The sequence below is a fragment of the Stigmatopora nigra genome, unplaced genomic scaffold, assembly GCF_051989575.1.
Source record: "Stigmatopora nigra isolate UIUO_SnigA unplaced genomic scaffold, RoL_Snig_1.1 HiC_scaffold_26, whole genome shotgun sequence".
Taxonomy (NCBI): Eukaryota; Metazoa; Chordata; class Actinopteri; order Syngnathiformes; family Syngnathidae; genus Stigmatopora; species Stigmatopora nigra.
Genome location: NW_027551605.1, coordinates 1183950 through 1200850, shown reverse-complemented (window position 1 = coordinate 1200850; position 16901 = coordinate 1183950). Strand labels below are relative to the sequence as shown.

General features: G+C 37.3%; 1 long non-coding RNA gene across 2 annotated transcripts in view; it reads right to left on the bottom strand.

Moving 5' to 3' along the window:
• LOC144192419 (uncharacterized) overlaps positions 1 to 16901 on the bottom strand; it is a 97626-nt gene that overhangs the window by 22097 nt on the left and 58628 nt on the right. For both annotated transcript variants that reach the window (XR_013325117.1, XR_013325118.1), the window contains 3 exons: positions 16335 to 16412; positions 10188 to 10305; positions 6626 to 6719 (listed from right to left, as the gene is read on the bottom strand). This is a non-coding gene — a long non-coding RNA (uncharacterized LOC144192419). The remainder of the gene's footprint in view (positions 1 to 6625; positions 6720 to 10187; positions 10306 to 16334; positions 16413 to 16901) is intronic.

Here is a 16901-nt window from a genome sequence, read left to right as displayed (position 1 = left end):
TCGCAAAGTTGGGTGCACACCATCTAAATAAGGCCCGCTGGTGCCCTACTTTAATGTGTTTGTACATACTAAAAGGGGGACACATGAGGGATGAGAGTGAGAACTGAAACCAAGGCTGATTTCTCTTGAGGGGGGGAAAGGGAGTCACTTGATGGCTAATCAATATCTAGCAGGGCATGACGGGATTTACGGTCGTGTTCTGGCGGAACAGGAAACCCTGAGGCAAAACCAGCTCACAAACCTAAGCAAGAAGTCTTCTTTGCCACTAAAAAAGCCAAGAAACTGGATAAAAGTCCAACTATGTGAAGTCAATAGAACATACTGCCAAGTTACTATAAAGATATAATAAACAGCAACCAGTCAGGGTGTAAAAGAAGAACAAACTTTATCTTAGTTTATAACTATTTTGAGTACATTAGTGTTTATGTGCTAGTATACTATTAACAGACAACAAGATACGATACATATAAAAAAGTGCATCCGTTAACAGTACATATGAAACATAAACTGAAAAAAAGGACTAAAGTATTAACATACTCATCACTCATCATTTAAGTAAAAAGTATAAAGTACAAAGTCAAGTCAAAAGTAAAAAATATGATTTGGCCAACGTCGGCGGGCCGTATTAAAACGCCTATCGGGCCCGATGTGGCCCGCGGGCCGTATTTTGCCCATGACTGCCCTATGAGGATGCATTTAGACCATAAATTGTATCATCTGCTGCTAAAATTATGTAAACCAGTTTAGCTTTACTACACATGTCCCGTGTGTATACCAGAGCAGACAGGGCGCCACAGGCACACGTTCCCCTTCAGGCTGGCCCCGAGTGGCCTGACATTTATGCTGATCCAGAATGGCAACGGCAGATATTGCTTTTCGCTGCCTCTCTATATTGTCTGTGCAGGTCGGCACGGTCCACTTCCTCACCACACCTCACCTAACATAGACTGCGAGAACGCACACTGTCCATCATTGCAGGCACTATGACGGTCTGACAGCCAGGTTCAATTTATTTTTCAAGACTGTGGTTTGTTTTCAGGTGCTTTTTTTTAGCAGCCCTTTTGCATGAATGGCTTCTCTGGCTTAAAAGTCAGGTAGTTGGATAATTCCCTATATTCAACTGTAAATACTAAGTGTAAAAATACAGTGTTTTTTTCCTGTATGTTAACTGGATGAATAAAGTTGGAACTAACTGCATACTGTCTGCTTGGATTTCTAAATGTTGTAATAATTTATGGTTTGCTGAATTATATTGTTCTCAATTTTAATAACAATTACAGGTACATTGTTTAGAAGGCAAATAATACAAAGCCATTTTCTTGCTAAAGAACAACTCTGAAATACTTTAATTCTTCCCAAGCCATTTGTTGCATTGCATTAGTAATTCTAATGGTTATTTTAAGCTTATAAATACACTTATTTTTTTGCACATGTGCACACTACTACAGTGCTTTCAATATATATTCAGGAAAAGGCAGAAATGAAATTTATGAATACATATGTACAGTAAATGTGCATGCTTAAAATGGGTTTAAATGTTATTGCACAAATTCAATTAATCCAAATGATATTTGGACATGTTTTACTGTTAAACATATGTAATTTACTCATTGGACAGTTCTTTTCTATTCATCACTTATTCTGGTTAAGCCTAAAGTCTATAATTGAAAATAAGAGCAGGAGAATGTGCAATGGTGTACATATGTAGCAAACCATCCTTGTGGAAGGTACAAATTTGTCATGTTACACTCGACCTGCTTGGACTTGCAACATCTGGCTGCTTGAATCCCTGTCTGCAATTGCACAATAACAGATGGTTCTGTCTAAAGTGTGTCTATAGAAGCCACAAGTCTACACAAATGCACATTGAATGACATTTAGAAAATCACTCACTATTCTGCTATGAAAAAGGGCAAAGGAAAAACAACAATAGGTGGTAATACAAATTCTCAAACCTCTGAATTTGCACTTGCAATAAAAAGACCAAACAAATATGTTAACAATCCGGGACACCACTAATATTTTAAGACTAGAATCAACATTACCATAATGCCAAGTGTCTCCAATTCTCTTTGGAAAGACCAACTAAAACATATTAAGAAATTGTGTTTTCTCTTAAAACACATTAAGTATTGCAAGGCATCTAATTTAATGCCAGGAGGTTGCTCATAATAATCGAAAGCAGCTTGCCCATTCACACCCTCAGTCAATAGACTCTGTGGTCGTTCATGCCCATGCTAATCAAGATCTAAAGTCTATTTGCACCACAGCTTTATCTTCATGACCTCAGATTGCGACAGCCTGACATGAGAAAGGACAAAACTCTTGAAATGTCACAACTTGACATGCTTTATTTATTTATTTTTAGAAATTCGAGACATTGGAAAACATCTTCCAGTACTAAGTGAAAAGACGAATCTACCTCAGACCAAAATGTAATGTTTTTCAATCCACTAAACACCACATTGGTGTCTCATATACACCGAATATTTTTCTGCTTATTATAAACATGCTTACATTGACTACCATCAGGCCAGAAAGTTACCAGAAACCTAAAAATGGTAACACAAATCTCGGAAAAAATCTTATACTCATAACTGATTTGAACAATTGTTCACTGGGTTAGGCCCGCTTTTGACTTTTGAGTCCCTCTGGTAAAATAATCTCTTATATGCAATGAGCAAATCAACTGTCATTATAGCAGCAAACTTCCAAGTTCTTCTATTTTATTTCCTAGGTGAGGCAGTGATGCACATAATCCTCCTCCATAGTCGAATCCAAATAGATTTTCTGCTAACGATGAAGAATCACATTGACAATTTGATGCTATCCGCTTTAACCCGAGTCCAGCAATCCCACCCCGGGGTGCAGCCGTGAGCCTCGTCATCACCAAAATCTTTCCTATCGATTGTGACGTGCGCTTTGTAAACACGCACATGCCGTCTGTCACCTGCAGCTAGGTCTGCTGCCGCTACTGCTGCTTGATAGCTCCTGCTGGGGTAAAAAGGACTCTCACGAGAGTCTCCTGATGATGTTGTCCAAGTATATTCATCACACCGGCTGCCGAGGCCATTATATAAGATGCACTACTGAATATGGGGCCATCATTTCTGCTGTAATCGTCTCTCTGCCATCTTTGTATCGGTACTATCCCAGATGGATTTGTCAAGCAGACTCTTATTAAAGCACATCTGCTCTGTCAGGGGCATCTACTCCAAAGGAAATAAGAAATGTCATCTTGAACTGGCTACACTGGTTAGAAGAGGAGTGGGCAAACTTTTCAGCCCGGGGGCCACATTGAGTTTAAAAATTGGACAGATAGGCTGGGTCAGCACATGATACGATACATATAATAAAAAATTGCATCCGTTAACAGTACGTATGAAACAAACAGAAAAAAAGGACTAAAGTATTAACATACTCATCACTCACCATTCAAGTAAAAAGTAGAAAGTACAAAGTCAAGTAAAAAGGAATGTATTAAGACATACTAAAATGTCATTTAAAAAAGATAGAGGGGCTGTAAAACACGAAAAACAAATAAGAGTGGACAGACCTACTGCCACTGGCTTCCACGTGACAGCGACCATCTCGGGGGAAAAAAATAATAATAACTGGACATAGTCAAAAAACTAGAAAGAGTAAGTTCAAAACTGACCACTTGACTGATGGATTACACTAGCCTTGCCAAACCTCCATGTTCTAACCAAGCGTGAACCTGACTAAGTCCGGCATTTGCCTAATCCACTTTTTCTGCTTCTCCACAAGCCTAAAGCAAGTTGTTGTCATGGCAAATTGCGTTCTCAAATGAACACACATTCAGACACTTTGTACTTACTGGTATGGTTACATTTTCCCTTTATAAACCCTGACTTCAGGGTTTAGAATCCTTGCTTTATTTATAAGTGACTGCCAAAGGCAACAGCTCATTTATCTTCCACTGCCCTACTCCTGACGCTTGCTTCTCTCAGCAGGCTTTCGAACACGCGTGTATACACAGACACGCACATCAACTTCCACCTAACCATCGTTACGCCATGCTGCCACCTGACAGCGGTCGCCAGCCCCCCGCTACTTTCTGGAAAAAAACATTCCCTCATTCGCCTGCATGCCAATCATGCTTATGAATAATAATTAAAGCCATTTTTAGTGCCTGTCCTTACTTCATGAAGTAAACATTTTATTATATAGGGGAAAAAAATCTTTTAGTTGGTACTATTGGTGCCTGGAAAAGTATAAAAATTGTCAGTTCTTAGAGGTTAACCTTGGGCAAATGTATTTTTCTTGTGAATACACCTGAATTATTAGACTTAACACTACATGTTGTTACTGATGAGGCTAAAAAAAAGTATTTTTTGGTAATTTAATGAGTATTTTTTATAATGAGCATTCAATATGGCGTTTGGTCAATCATTGTTGCCCCTAGTCTTAAAATTAATTGCATTCATTTGAATATTCTCCAGGCTGAGGACCAAACAGGTTTGGTATAATAGGAAAAATACATTATCTTCCAAATTGGAGCGGATTAGAATGCAGAGGAAGAAAAAGTGCTACAGGAAAGTTTACTTTCTTTTAGCAGTTTCAGTAAATAATACAGCAGGTTCACAGCAAATATTAGTAGTGGTCCTGCGGCTTGGAAAAATAGCAACGCTGCGTGAACTGTGTACATGGTGCAAGAAAATGATCAGGAGAATAGAAATGTTTCTCCTAGACAATATGGACCAGTAACTAATCCTACAAAAGGACTGACATATCATAGTAGACTGCAAATCTGTGAAGTTTCACCGAATAAGTGAGCAACAAACTTATCTTAATGTTGTTGCAACAGTTCTGTAGAAGTAAGGTGGGCTCTAGTAGATAACTTAATAGAGTCGAAGTAGTAGTAATGTAAAATCATTCAACAAATATACTCCACTCACCAAGATATCACAATATCCTAAAAATATAACAATATCAGTAAGAAAATTTAGCATGTTTGATTAAGAAAAATGACCCACAACCAACATTCTCTCTAATTTTTCATGTAAAACATGCTGTAAAACTCAAAAAAACATAAAAGTGGACAGAGCTACTGCGTAAACGGCGCCATCATGGGGAAAGGGGTAAAAAAATATCAAAAAAGTTTGGATTTTATTTACTGCGCGCCATATGATTGCTGCTGCGCAGAGAAGACGAGAATAGTATCGCTTAGAGGCAACATTGCCCACAACTTTCCATTCAACCCATCATGCAACACAAAACCCATATCAGGGCATCCGTAACTCTATAATTCTGGACCAGATGTACCAGAATGGTGTTAACATTTTATGATTACTACATGATAGCCCTGAACACATCCATAAACAAATCAAAACATTTCTAAATTTGCTTCCACTGCCTTCAACTTTAGGACTACACAAGAATCACCACATTTTTTATAGTGTGCAATAGTGTTCTATTCTAACATAACATCTCATAATGAAATAGCTTGACTGGCACCACCAAGCCCCTCAAAAAAAATAAAAATACACTGCAGGCAACATTTTATTGACCCACATCCATGCTCAGTGTTATAGTAATGCTCTTCCAGTAAATTACCGAATAGATCTGCAGCCAGGTTCCATAATCTTAATGAAACCTGCCTAGCAAATTATATTAATGGAACACAAACTGCCTCGACTATATGTTAATTATTTTTCTCACTTAAATTGGTAAAATAAAGTGCTTCAACAAGTAATTACTTGTTTTTTTTTATGGTTTGTATTTGTTTTATATCTCTGCTTAGGTTATTGTTGACATGTTTAAAGTGTGTGTGCTTGTTAATGCGTACCATTTTGCTAATTTGTTTAATTTCTATATATGATTAATTGTAATTCTGTTTCTTTCTTAATGGGAAGAACTTGTGCATCCCTGTTTATTTTTTACTCAAAATATTCTCTCAACGTTTTAATATATGACGGCAAAAAGTACACTTGTAGATGGAAAACAATTTAATATTTAAAGAGGGTGTGTATGAAAAAAAAATGTTAGTGAGGTTGCAATGATGGAAGAGTTTGAGAAAGTCAAGATATATTGCAGAAAGTGGAAAGTCAAATTTAAAGCAGCACATCTAAAATGATATGAAGCAAAGAGAGCGTCAAAGATGGATGTGCGAAAGAATGACAGGGATGTTCTTGAGCGATATAAAGGGGGTGCGGGGGGGAGGACAGAGTGTGAATACATAAAATGGAAGCTTTTTATGTGATGCTTCAGGTGGATGTTGGGCCAGATGCATGGGGAGAAACCATCCTATCAGCTTTAATGGAGCCAAATATTACTGTTCACACCTACTAAACTTATATGGCCAAAGGTCTATGCATTAGACATCCTGCCAAGGAAACACTCATACCAGCAAACACCAACAGATGCTGAATTTAAATTACACACTCAAGTAGTCACTAAAAAAATGGAATTATTTTGCCTTTGAAACTATTTCAACTATACTCCAACAAGAAATTCCAAAGCGTAATTTACAAATAGTGTTCTATTCATGAATACATCAATATATTCTCATTTCTATGCCTTTTAAATAAACTAAAATGCATTACAAGGTTAACTGTAATGCAGAAACTAACATCAACCCAGAAAAAGGATGGTTTTTACTCACGTTTTCCACAAGTTCTTTACTAAATGGAGCCAAAGGTCTGATCTATGATGACACAGCATCCCAATTCTGAGCAGTTTAATTTCAGCAGGTCGTCCTTGAAAAAGAGAAGACTCGCTATTAACAAATCCAAAATGACGGTTAAAGCACATTGAGTTTAATTAGTCCAAGTAAGCCCAAAGCACATCTGACTATTAACCCTCATAACTGAGGAACCAACGACAATTTATTAATGCTGATTCCTGGCAAAGCTCTCCATGATCGGTGCCTATTTTTTTTTCATATTTTTTGTAATGCACTCAATCCTGAGCTGTGATACTGCTAACATGTGCTATTCAGGCAGGAAGCTTAAGCTTTATGGCATGGTCAGGACTTTTTAATTTGAGTAGAAATTCTCAAATTGAAGGGTAATTATATTAAAAAGAAATGAAGCCAACTTTAGTTATTCCTTTTGATACCTTACTGACATTTCTGGCTTAATATTAGTACAACTTGTGATGTCATAATGCAATTTTTCCATGGTTGGAATCCATTATTGACATATTTCAAGAATATGACATAGCCCTAATCAGCTACAGCCACAGGGCAATGAGGAAAAACTTTTTAACGTATGCACGCTAATGATTACTTTTTCCCTCAAGCCAAACTACTCAGTAAATATAAGTCCTGTCAATAGTCCCTCAGTTGGCTATTGCATGTGCTCTCATTGTGAATAGTGATCAGTGAGGTGCAGTGCAGCAAAAAACAACAACAGCAAAAAAAAACTGTGTTCAAAAAGGGAGCCGGGGGGCATGAAGCAATGGGTCGGATGCATTCATCCATTTTGTGTCTTCAGGTCCAGAATTATGAGATAAATTGCATTGCAGGCTCAACTGCGATCATTTATTTTTGGATACTTGCAGATTATTTTATCATATTCTAAGCTATTGTCTTTAAAAATAGTTTTGTATTATTTGTGCCAATTCAAAACACACTGTGCTTTGAATTTTCTCATTAGCAAAGTAATACACTAAAAGTGTACAGTTCATATTTTAAAGGTTTTTGGATATTGTGGGCAAATAGTTATTAATTGTGGAACCTCCTATCAAGTGGATATTTGATTTATGCTTATTCTAATAAATAATAAACTGTTATTTTGCGTTTTCTAGCGTAAACTCAATTTATTGGCCTTATCCATTTATTGGTCCAGAACAAATACATGTACAAACAGTGGTGCCAACTTGTATATTTTATGGATGCCATTAATCACACGAGAACACTTGAAGGTTTCCAGTGAAATATACGAGGTTATAGCTTTAAATATGTCCACATTTAATGATCATACTTATTTAGAATATGGAATATGTCCATCTTTGCAAAACTGTTTATGACAAACGGGTAAAAGTGTTAGATGATACTCAATGGAAGGAACTGAAACTGGTGGACAAACCTTACAAAAACCCTCAAAAAAGAACACTAATAGCTTAAATAGCAGCACTGAAAATGGCCAGATGGATAAAAATCAATAGGTCTCAGCATCCATTACCGGCAAAGGAGATGAAGAGTAGCAAAAGAAAGATAGAAAGATGGAGAAGGGCACAGACAGCTCAACAAAGTCACATTCGTCTGCATGGCAGTCAGGTTAGAGGAATGCATGCAAAAAAAGAAATAAATAAATAAAAGCAAAGTAAAAATTCTGACAGTACTGAACTGAAGATAAATGAAAAGTTTCCATGTGCTTATTTTGCACGTCTTGATCAAGCTGATATAATCATCACGGATATCTTCACCTTCACATTTTTTTTAGCTTTCATTTGCCCTTTTTTTGAGACTTGAAAGCTTTTTTTTTTTTTTTTTCATATTTTGCAATTATCAGCTTTGTCAGTGTGAATTTTACAGCCTCTTGGTGAGTTCCCAAGAGGCGAGATTTACATGAATGCATGCCAATAGATGAAAGTGGTGCGAACTGAAAACTAAATATTAGTATCTCTTACAAGTATAAAAACATGAAGAATCTGGAGCCTCACAAATGTATAAATCTGAATATTTGTATACCAACAAACCATGCATGGTCCAAAATGACCCACAACATGGTATATATATAATAATCTCATATGCAAACATGCCCTAATATCAATTATTCATCACACATAGCATTTTCCCAACAGTATATTGCATTTTAAACCACGTTATCCCATCTTCAGCCTTTTGACAGCATCATAACTTTTCTCCTCATTTCTATAACCTGTCATATTTAGCTAAATCCCCCAAAAATGATAATTTGAGTCAAATCTCATTGAGATCAAAAGAGACCACATATTTGGGCTCGCGGGTACATCTGTGTCTCTTCAATACAGATGGAGCCCTGCTAACTAGGCCTGGGTGGAGTTTTAAGTGAGTCAATGTGGCCTGGAGACGTTGAGGGGCATAAAAAGGTGAGCAGCAGTGCAAAAAAAAAAAAAAAACTCACATCCCATACACATTCCATCTGCTTGACAACAGCTCAGGGCTTGTTGCACAAGAGGTCACTAAAATCGAGTGTTTGCGTCGCCAACATCCGTCCCTTGATGTCTGACCCCTTGTACACTGTAGTTGATTTCTCCTTTGGGATATCCCTCAAGCAGTGACCGATATTTGAGAAAAGGTTGATTTTTAGCCCCTTCCCCCCAGTTTTAAGATTGCTTGTTTCGCTAACCATGTTCTTTGGTTTTGGTTTAAAATTCATGAATACAGCATAATTCATTGTTTGCATTCTCACATGCCACCTTGTCAAAATATTCTATTTTACAAGTGCCAAATTGTATATCAGATGTAAATATATGCAAGTAGAAGGTGAGCTTTTGTTTTTGTATTAAAAAAAAACTGTGGAATATTGATGTAAAATGCACATATTTCTGTTTCGAGCAAAAATACTGGACATATACATTGTTTTTGTGTTCTAGCGTGTATATTCATGTGGCCACATGCTCTTTTCAGCATCCTAATTAGCATTCCAGCCTTTCTTTGGCTACTCCTGATGTGTTGCTGACATTTGTTGTAGCCGGAGGACAATTCAATTCGAGTACCCCACAGGTGGGGACCAGGTGAGTGGTGATTATTACTTTGGTTCTCCTATCTCACTCTTCAAATCACTTTGCACTTCCTTTTCAACAAATACCCCTCACAGAGCCTATTAGCAGGACAAATACAACTCCAGCATTTCTTTAGAGAGCAAATCATCACCTCACAAAATCAACAAAGTCTCATTGGAATGTTTCCATAGCAACAAAAACATCATGCCGTGACATTTAAATCAAGGCCCTCTTTGTCCGAGTGCCTGTTTACACTGTTTATCTTGCTGTGCCTATAGGCGATGCCAGTCAATCACCTGCTATATGAAGTTTGTCAATAACAGACATCACTCATTACTTTCCATGTCTTATTTCCCATGTGAACATTGGGAAACTCTGAGAAACTGCAATTAGATTTCTCTTCTAAAACATAATGAAAAACTCTTTTTAAAAGAGGATGGTAAGGATGTTTTTTGATTGTTTGTTCATTCTAAGGCAAAAAAAAAATGCTTTTGAAAAAAAAAAAAAAGGCTTACCTCCTCAAATTAAGTAGTTTCGTCATGCTTGGATTTGATCCCATACTTCTTTAGATGTAATTTATGCGTGTAGAGGGAACTGAAACAGTCTGTTCTTCAGATCCAGATCCAAGTTTACCTGTAAATGGAACAAAATATGGTTAGAAATAAGCATGGTGGCCAAAGATCACTATTTTTCTTCATTCTTTCTGCTTTTACTTTTGTAACTTTTGTATTTTTCAACTGCTCCTGCCTCTTATATTAACAAAAAAAGAGTATGCGCAACCCACAGTGGTTTTATTCCAGGTATTACACAATAAAATTACCTCGTAAGGTTTGTTTTACCTCACAGCACATTTTCAAGAGTGTGCAAGAGATAACAGGAGCCAGGAGATGTAACAATAAGATGACCCTTAGACTAGGAGAGCCAATCAGAAGCTGACCCTGAAAAAGTACTGCAAAAAGCCCTACAATTGACCTCCAGTTGAATCTTACAATTTTTCACCATTCACGATGAAATACTAGCATTTTCAAGTTAGATGTTTCATATTTTCTCCATTGGCTGCTTCTCTACACAGATAAAAGCAAGTTCATATTGAGGACACAGAAAAGAACCCGAGTTGCTCGCAACATCCTCCAGCACGACTAGTTTTGCCCCTCAAGAGACGCTTTGTCATCCTATCAAAACCATGCCCAGATATTTGAAGTGCATACATTCATGAGAATCACAATATGAGTTGTCTTGGACAAACTTCATCAAAAGATGTCTCCATCTCTCATCTTATTTTCAAATATTTTGTTATTCTTTAGAGTTTGACCCAGAATACAGTCCTCTGTGAGTTAATTATTTATTTACATACTTTTTACAACATTCATTGCAACATCTTTAAAGTTGTTTGCCTTGGAGCTTGTTAAACTCTTGGCAAAACTGTGTAAAAATCATCGAATGGTCCAATGGTCAGGTGCTTGGACATTTGGTCGCCGGTCTTTTGGTCGCTGGTCAAATGGTGACAGAGTTTATTGTTGAAATCAGCTCTCAAAACAATATTCATTAGAGAGAGTTTAATCTCTAAGTACTGTTTAATATCTAAGTACTGTTTAGTATCTAAGTACCGTTTAATATCTAAGTACTGTTTAATGTCTAAGAACTGTTTAATATCTAAGTACTGTTTAGTATCTAAGTACCGTTTACTATCTAAGTACTGTTTAATATCTAAGTACTGTTTAATATCTAAGTACTGTTTAATATCTAAGTACTGTTTAATATCTAAGTAATGTTTAATGTCTAAGTACTGTTTAATGTCCAAGTACTGTTTAATATCTAAGTATTGTTTAAAATCTAAGTACCGTTTAATATCTAAGTATTGTTTAATATCTAAGTACTGTTTAATATCTAAGTACTGTTTAATATCTAAGTACTGTTTAATATCTAAGTACTGTTTAATATCTAAGTAATGTTTAACATCTAAGTACCGGCGACCAAATGTCTGGTCACAAATGGTCCACATCAACCAAGTTCTTGACTACTAGAAGTGAATCTTAGTCTAATTCTTGTTTTTGCCATAAGAACACCCACCCAGCCTCCCATTTTAAAGAAGCCACCTGTCCCAACCATTACCTGCTCCATCACCCCTACCAGCCGCTCAACACCTCGTCTTCACTCTAATAAAATCCCTTCACTCTCCATCTGCCTCCTGTTTGCAATTTATCCCACACAGACTTTGCCTCCCTTGCCGTAACGTTGACTAACTATATCAAGACAAAACACTTGAAATGGTAGTACAAGGGTTAAGCAAAAAAACTCAGCAATTATTTAATTATCCGGCTCCCACCTGCAGCTCGGCGCCAACTTTCCAATTAAGTTTGACATTCTAATGATCCCAGAAGAAATTCATGAGAACAGTACAACTGTGCTGAGAATCACTGGGGAAATCCCAGATGTGAAAGAAAAGCAGTCTCTCGGTTTAATCAATCTAACAGAGGAAAGTACAAGCACCTTCCCACCCACGTTCTCCAACCAACATTCCCAAAGGTAGTGAGCATCAACCAAGGAAAAGAACAGATACATAATACATACAACAAATGAAATCCAGATACAGGCTATCTCTCTTTAACTCTTTGGGTCTTTTTAAGTCCTCTACATTTGAATAACTGATCGATTTAGACATCCCTGGTAATAAAAACACAAAATTCTCACCTCTACTATTTGTTGATGGATACAGACAACATGCCAAGGAAATATATGACATTCAGACCACCATGTGATAATATTACAGATGACATTAAATATATTTGGCTTGAGCTACAGCTCACATTTATCATCCTTTTGTTAATCAGGGTTCTGTCAGGTCAGAGTCGGCTACGGAAAAGCTTCATTAAGCAAAGCTCTCGCTCTCTTTCAGGTTAGTGAGCAAGTGGTGCGTTTATGTTTTTGGGCTCAAACCCCCCGTCGGGCCACACTGAAGGATCCACCCGGAACGCCAAGTAAAGCTTCATGGAGTTATAAGCAAGCGCAAAGTTTTCATCTCGGCTTGAGTTATTGTTATAAAGCCGTGAAGGGCTTCAATTGTCAGCAGTCGGGCGAGACCATCTCTCCCGGTAGGGTGACCTTACTGCCACACTGTAAATTTCACAGCAGTTTTCCAGAAGCGCAAAAGATTATACAGCACTACATAGATAGTATCTGATAAACACTGATGCCCCATAAACCCTCAAGCATCTGATAAACTGTTTGCTATCTACTGGATGTTTTAGTCTAACTGCATTATTTCTAAAAGAGTCAGATTTTGCGTCGATGTGACGTGGACGGGAAGAATTTACCACAACGCGAGGCCACATGTGGTGACAGACAACCTCAAGTTTGAAAGTTACAAGGAGAAGACATGTAAGCTAAATCGAAGACAAAAGAGGAAAAGTAGATGAAAATGTAATCAAAGAGCGCTCATTGTCACATTGTTTAATCCTGTCATATTTAAAGACGACTATTCATGTCTGACGACATCAAAAGGATGGTGGAAAGAAGAACTTGTGCCCTCCTCCTGTGCTGTGGAGTTGATTTGACAGTGGGAGGCGACACATTGCTGGAATAATGAATGCAGGCATGCTGAGGGGTTGCGTGAGGGTTCTAAATTATTTTAATGCACCTTAAAATTCAATGAATGTAACCGCTATTCTCATATTCCTCCACATATGCTGTTTACAGAAATGTAGAGGCTCAGAACAAGTAGAAACAACATAATGCCCATATTCAGAACACAAAAAAAGAGGAAATACCGAAGTTTTTAGCTTCCAAAACTTTGTATACTTGGTTCCAAGTGCGCTAAATAAATAAACTACATTTTACCAGTATTGTTCTTTGCATTATCTTAGTTATATTGGCCAAAAGAGTCCACAATAAATGCAATTACCTTAAAGCCATTGTAGTGAATAGAAATGGATAGGAAACACAGTTTGATAACAAATGAAAAATAAAAGAAAAAGTCAAGCCAATTCTGCATAACAAATTTTTTTTTTCAGTTTTGCAAAGAATGCAAAATGAAACAATTGATTTTACCAGTCCCCAATTTAGAATTTGTTTCACTTTGTCCTTGAGCCCATTTCCGGCGCCCCAACTTTATTTCCTTTGGGAAATCACTGCACTATTCAGACATGGTGTTCAAACCGCAAACTTGATTTGAATTTCCATACCTGAGGAAAAGAACTGGTTGATCTTTTTTTTTTCTTTTTAAATTGTATGCGTTGGCATCCTATCTAGGGAATGTACTTGTGACAAGCTTATGTAAATAATAGGCTGTTTGACATTGCTGTGGGGAATACAGTTTACTTATATGCCACGGGACGGCAAATGCAAATAAACATAAACCCGATAAAAAAAATGACTGAATTATAACTGGCCACGTTTTGCCTAGTTTAGAACTTTACACTTGAAAACAGCCTGCAGACAACAATAGCATAAAACAAATTTTTAGCTTAAACGGACTATTTAAAATGAGGACAAATGGCATGAAAATGATTTAAAAAAAGTTTAGTTTGGCATAAATATAAAAATGAATTGCACCTAGCTCCGAATTTTAATAGAAAGCGCAATTTCAGAATCCCTCCGCAAATATGAATGACGTTCCCTAATAGCTGCATGACGGTAGGCATTTATACGATTAAGACCTTGAGACTAGGTGCTGACGTTTAAGCAGGTTTTGAGGGCAATTACTTTGGAACGACGTCTCGTTTGTATTCTCAAACTTAACACCTTTCGTGCAAAGCAAACCTCTTGAAGAGCGAGTGCACGCCAGACACTTTTTAGACTGATCAAGGGCACGTTGCCATGGAGGTGGAGCTGTCTGAAGATGATAATCCCACCCGCTGAATCACGACTATGAGAAGTGGGGAGGATAAAAGGAGGGAACTTTTAGTTCTTTTTCATGAAGAGAGGAGATGGTGCCTTACCAAAATATGTCATTTACCTTAATCTGCTATCATACTATCATCTCCGAGGAACTGGTAACTGTGTTGCTCTGAGGTTGTTCCACATTTCCACTCTTACAGAGACCCTTCAACACTGCCCTGAGGTCCAAATACTACCCAATGACATGTTTATTCCAACCTCTTTCCCACCAGCATTACAACAAGCATTAAGGTTTCCAAGCAAAGAAATGCCTAAGCTATCATCTAAGACTTCTGGTGTCACCCTTGATTCAAACGAGGCCACGACATCACACAAAAAAAACACTAACTGAAGCTATACATCACGGGTCAAGAACATTTTTGATGGAAAGGGCCGTGAACAATTCATATTTTTTAAATGTTAATCCTTGAGAGCCATGCTCCGACTTTAAAAGTCAACATACATGAAAATGTGTGCCCTTTTTTAGGCACTTTACCACTTTTAAAGTACAAAAAGTCTCTGCATTTTTTTGACAACATTGTCACTAATCAATAAGTATCAATGAGAAAATCTATGAAAAAGAGTGTAATGAAAAAAAATGATTATAAGGCGCTGGGGGGTAGTGACAATGCCATAATACCAACGTAACACTCCTATTCCTGCGCTTTCTCAATAGCAGTTCCCATAGTTTACCTTACAGGTGAGTAGGGAGCCATATGCACCTATCAAAAGAGCCATATGTGTCTCCCAAGCCATAGGTTCTCTACACCTGCTATACATCCTTGGCCTCATGCATATCGAATAGTATATCAGTCCTTCAGGGTGATGAGGCCAAATGTAGACTCAATAAGGTAAATTAATGTATGCACTGTCTGGCAGGAGGTGGTTTTCTGAGTTCTAAAATGAAGATTGAAAGGGCCATTTAGATATTTTTCTAGCAGTGTCTTATCCACTCTAATGTGTCCTTCAGACAAATTTCAAACTTTTGTCTGAAGCTGCCTTCCACCAAGCGAGGAAAATACTTCCAAGTGAACCTCATGGAAATTGAATGCATTGATATTGACATGAAGGTCACAACAACGTCAAAGTAGGCATTATAGATGTTTTTTTCCTCTTAAAGTGGATACAGAAATAACCTAAAGTCCAACTAATCATAAACAAGTCTTCAATTTACGTCTCAATATTGATCCATGGCTTTATCCAAAGCCACATCATTTCCCCGAGCCATCGACATGTTTTGCGTGGAAGCACTTGAAAATCCATTGACAAGCTGTGAACATCTGTTGCCTGGCAACAAAACATTTTAAAGAAAATTGCAGGCAGAAAATCAAGGAGGCATGTGGATAATTCCAGACTCAAAATAACAACAGTTTGAAATCTCAGCGATTAGAATGCTAGCGCTTGAAAATGACAGAAGAGACGTTAATTGAAGTAGTCAAATCATACCAGGAACGCTAAATTGACAAAGGAAAAAAAAACAATCTGATTCACCACAGGTTTGCCTTGCCTTTTACATTACAACTACTGCATATCTTTTTTGCAGTATTTCTATATCAGCAAAGTACTTTTCCGACACGAGTATCGTTTCATAACTGTCACATCCTTTGATATCGATATTGTGATATTTCTCCACTACGATTTCCACACCAAAACAGTACTTTTTGAAACTGTGAAAACCATGTTCCATTAAGTGAGCAAGGGAATAAAAATTTATGCATTAGTTGATGTAGCATGGGGACCGGGCACATATGTCGCTGTTTCATGTGTAAGAAAGCAAATTAACTCACCACTCACTTTTGGCTTAGCTCATCCTTTGTTGCTCCTCTTTGCATGCAGTATTCATAATCGTCAGCGGGCCCGAGAGTCTGCACAAAAAACATTAGAATGAATGTTTCACACTCACCTCCCCCCTTGCAGTTCCGAGACTTCATTCATGTCATATTCTTTCAATTTTTACAAAGCAAACATATCTATATTTTATCCCTTGGTTACTCCATGACTCTAGAGTAGAACTTCTTTTAAAACCTCCTTCAAATCCCATGTTGTGCTAGCAGACTGAAGCTTAAGAGATATTAACTCCAATCCCTATGAGATTCATTTTTCTTTTCTAAAAAGTCATCAAAAGATAGGAGGAATATGATAGGCTAGTACAGCAAACTTTTGGGCCTGGGGGCCATATTGACTTTAAAAATTTGACAGGTGTGCCGAGTCAGCACAAGATACGATACAAATAAAAAAGTGCATCCGTTAACAGTACATATGAAACATAAACAGAAAAAATAGACTAAAGTATTAACATACTCATAGTTTTCCCATGCCGGGGCTAGTATAACCCAATAAATGTTTTTCCGATG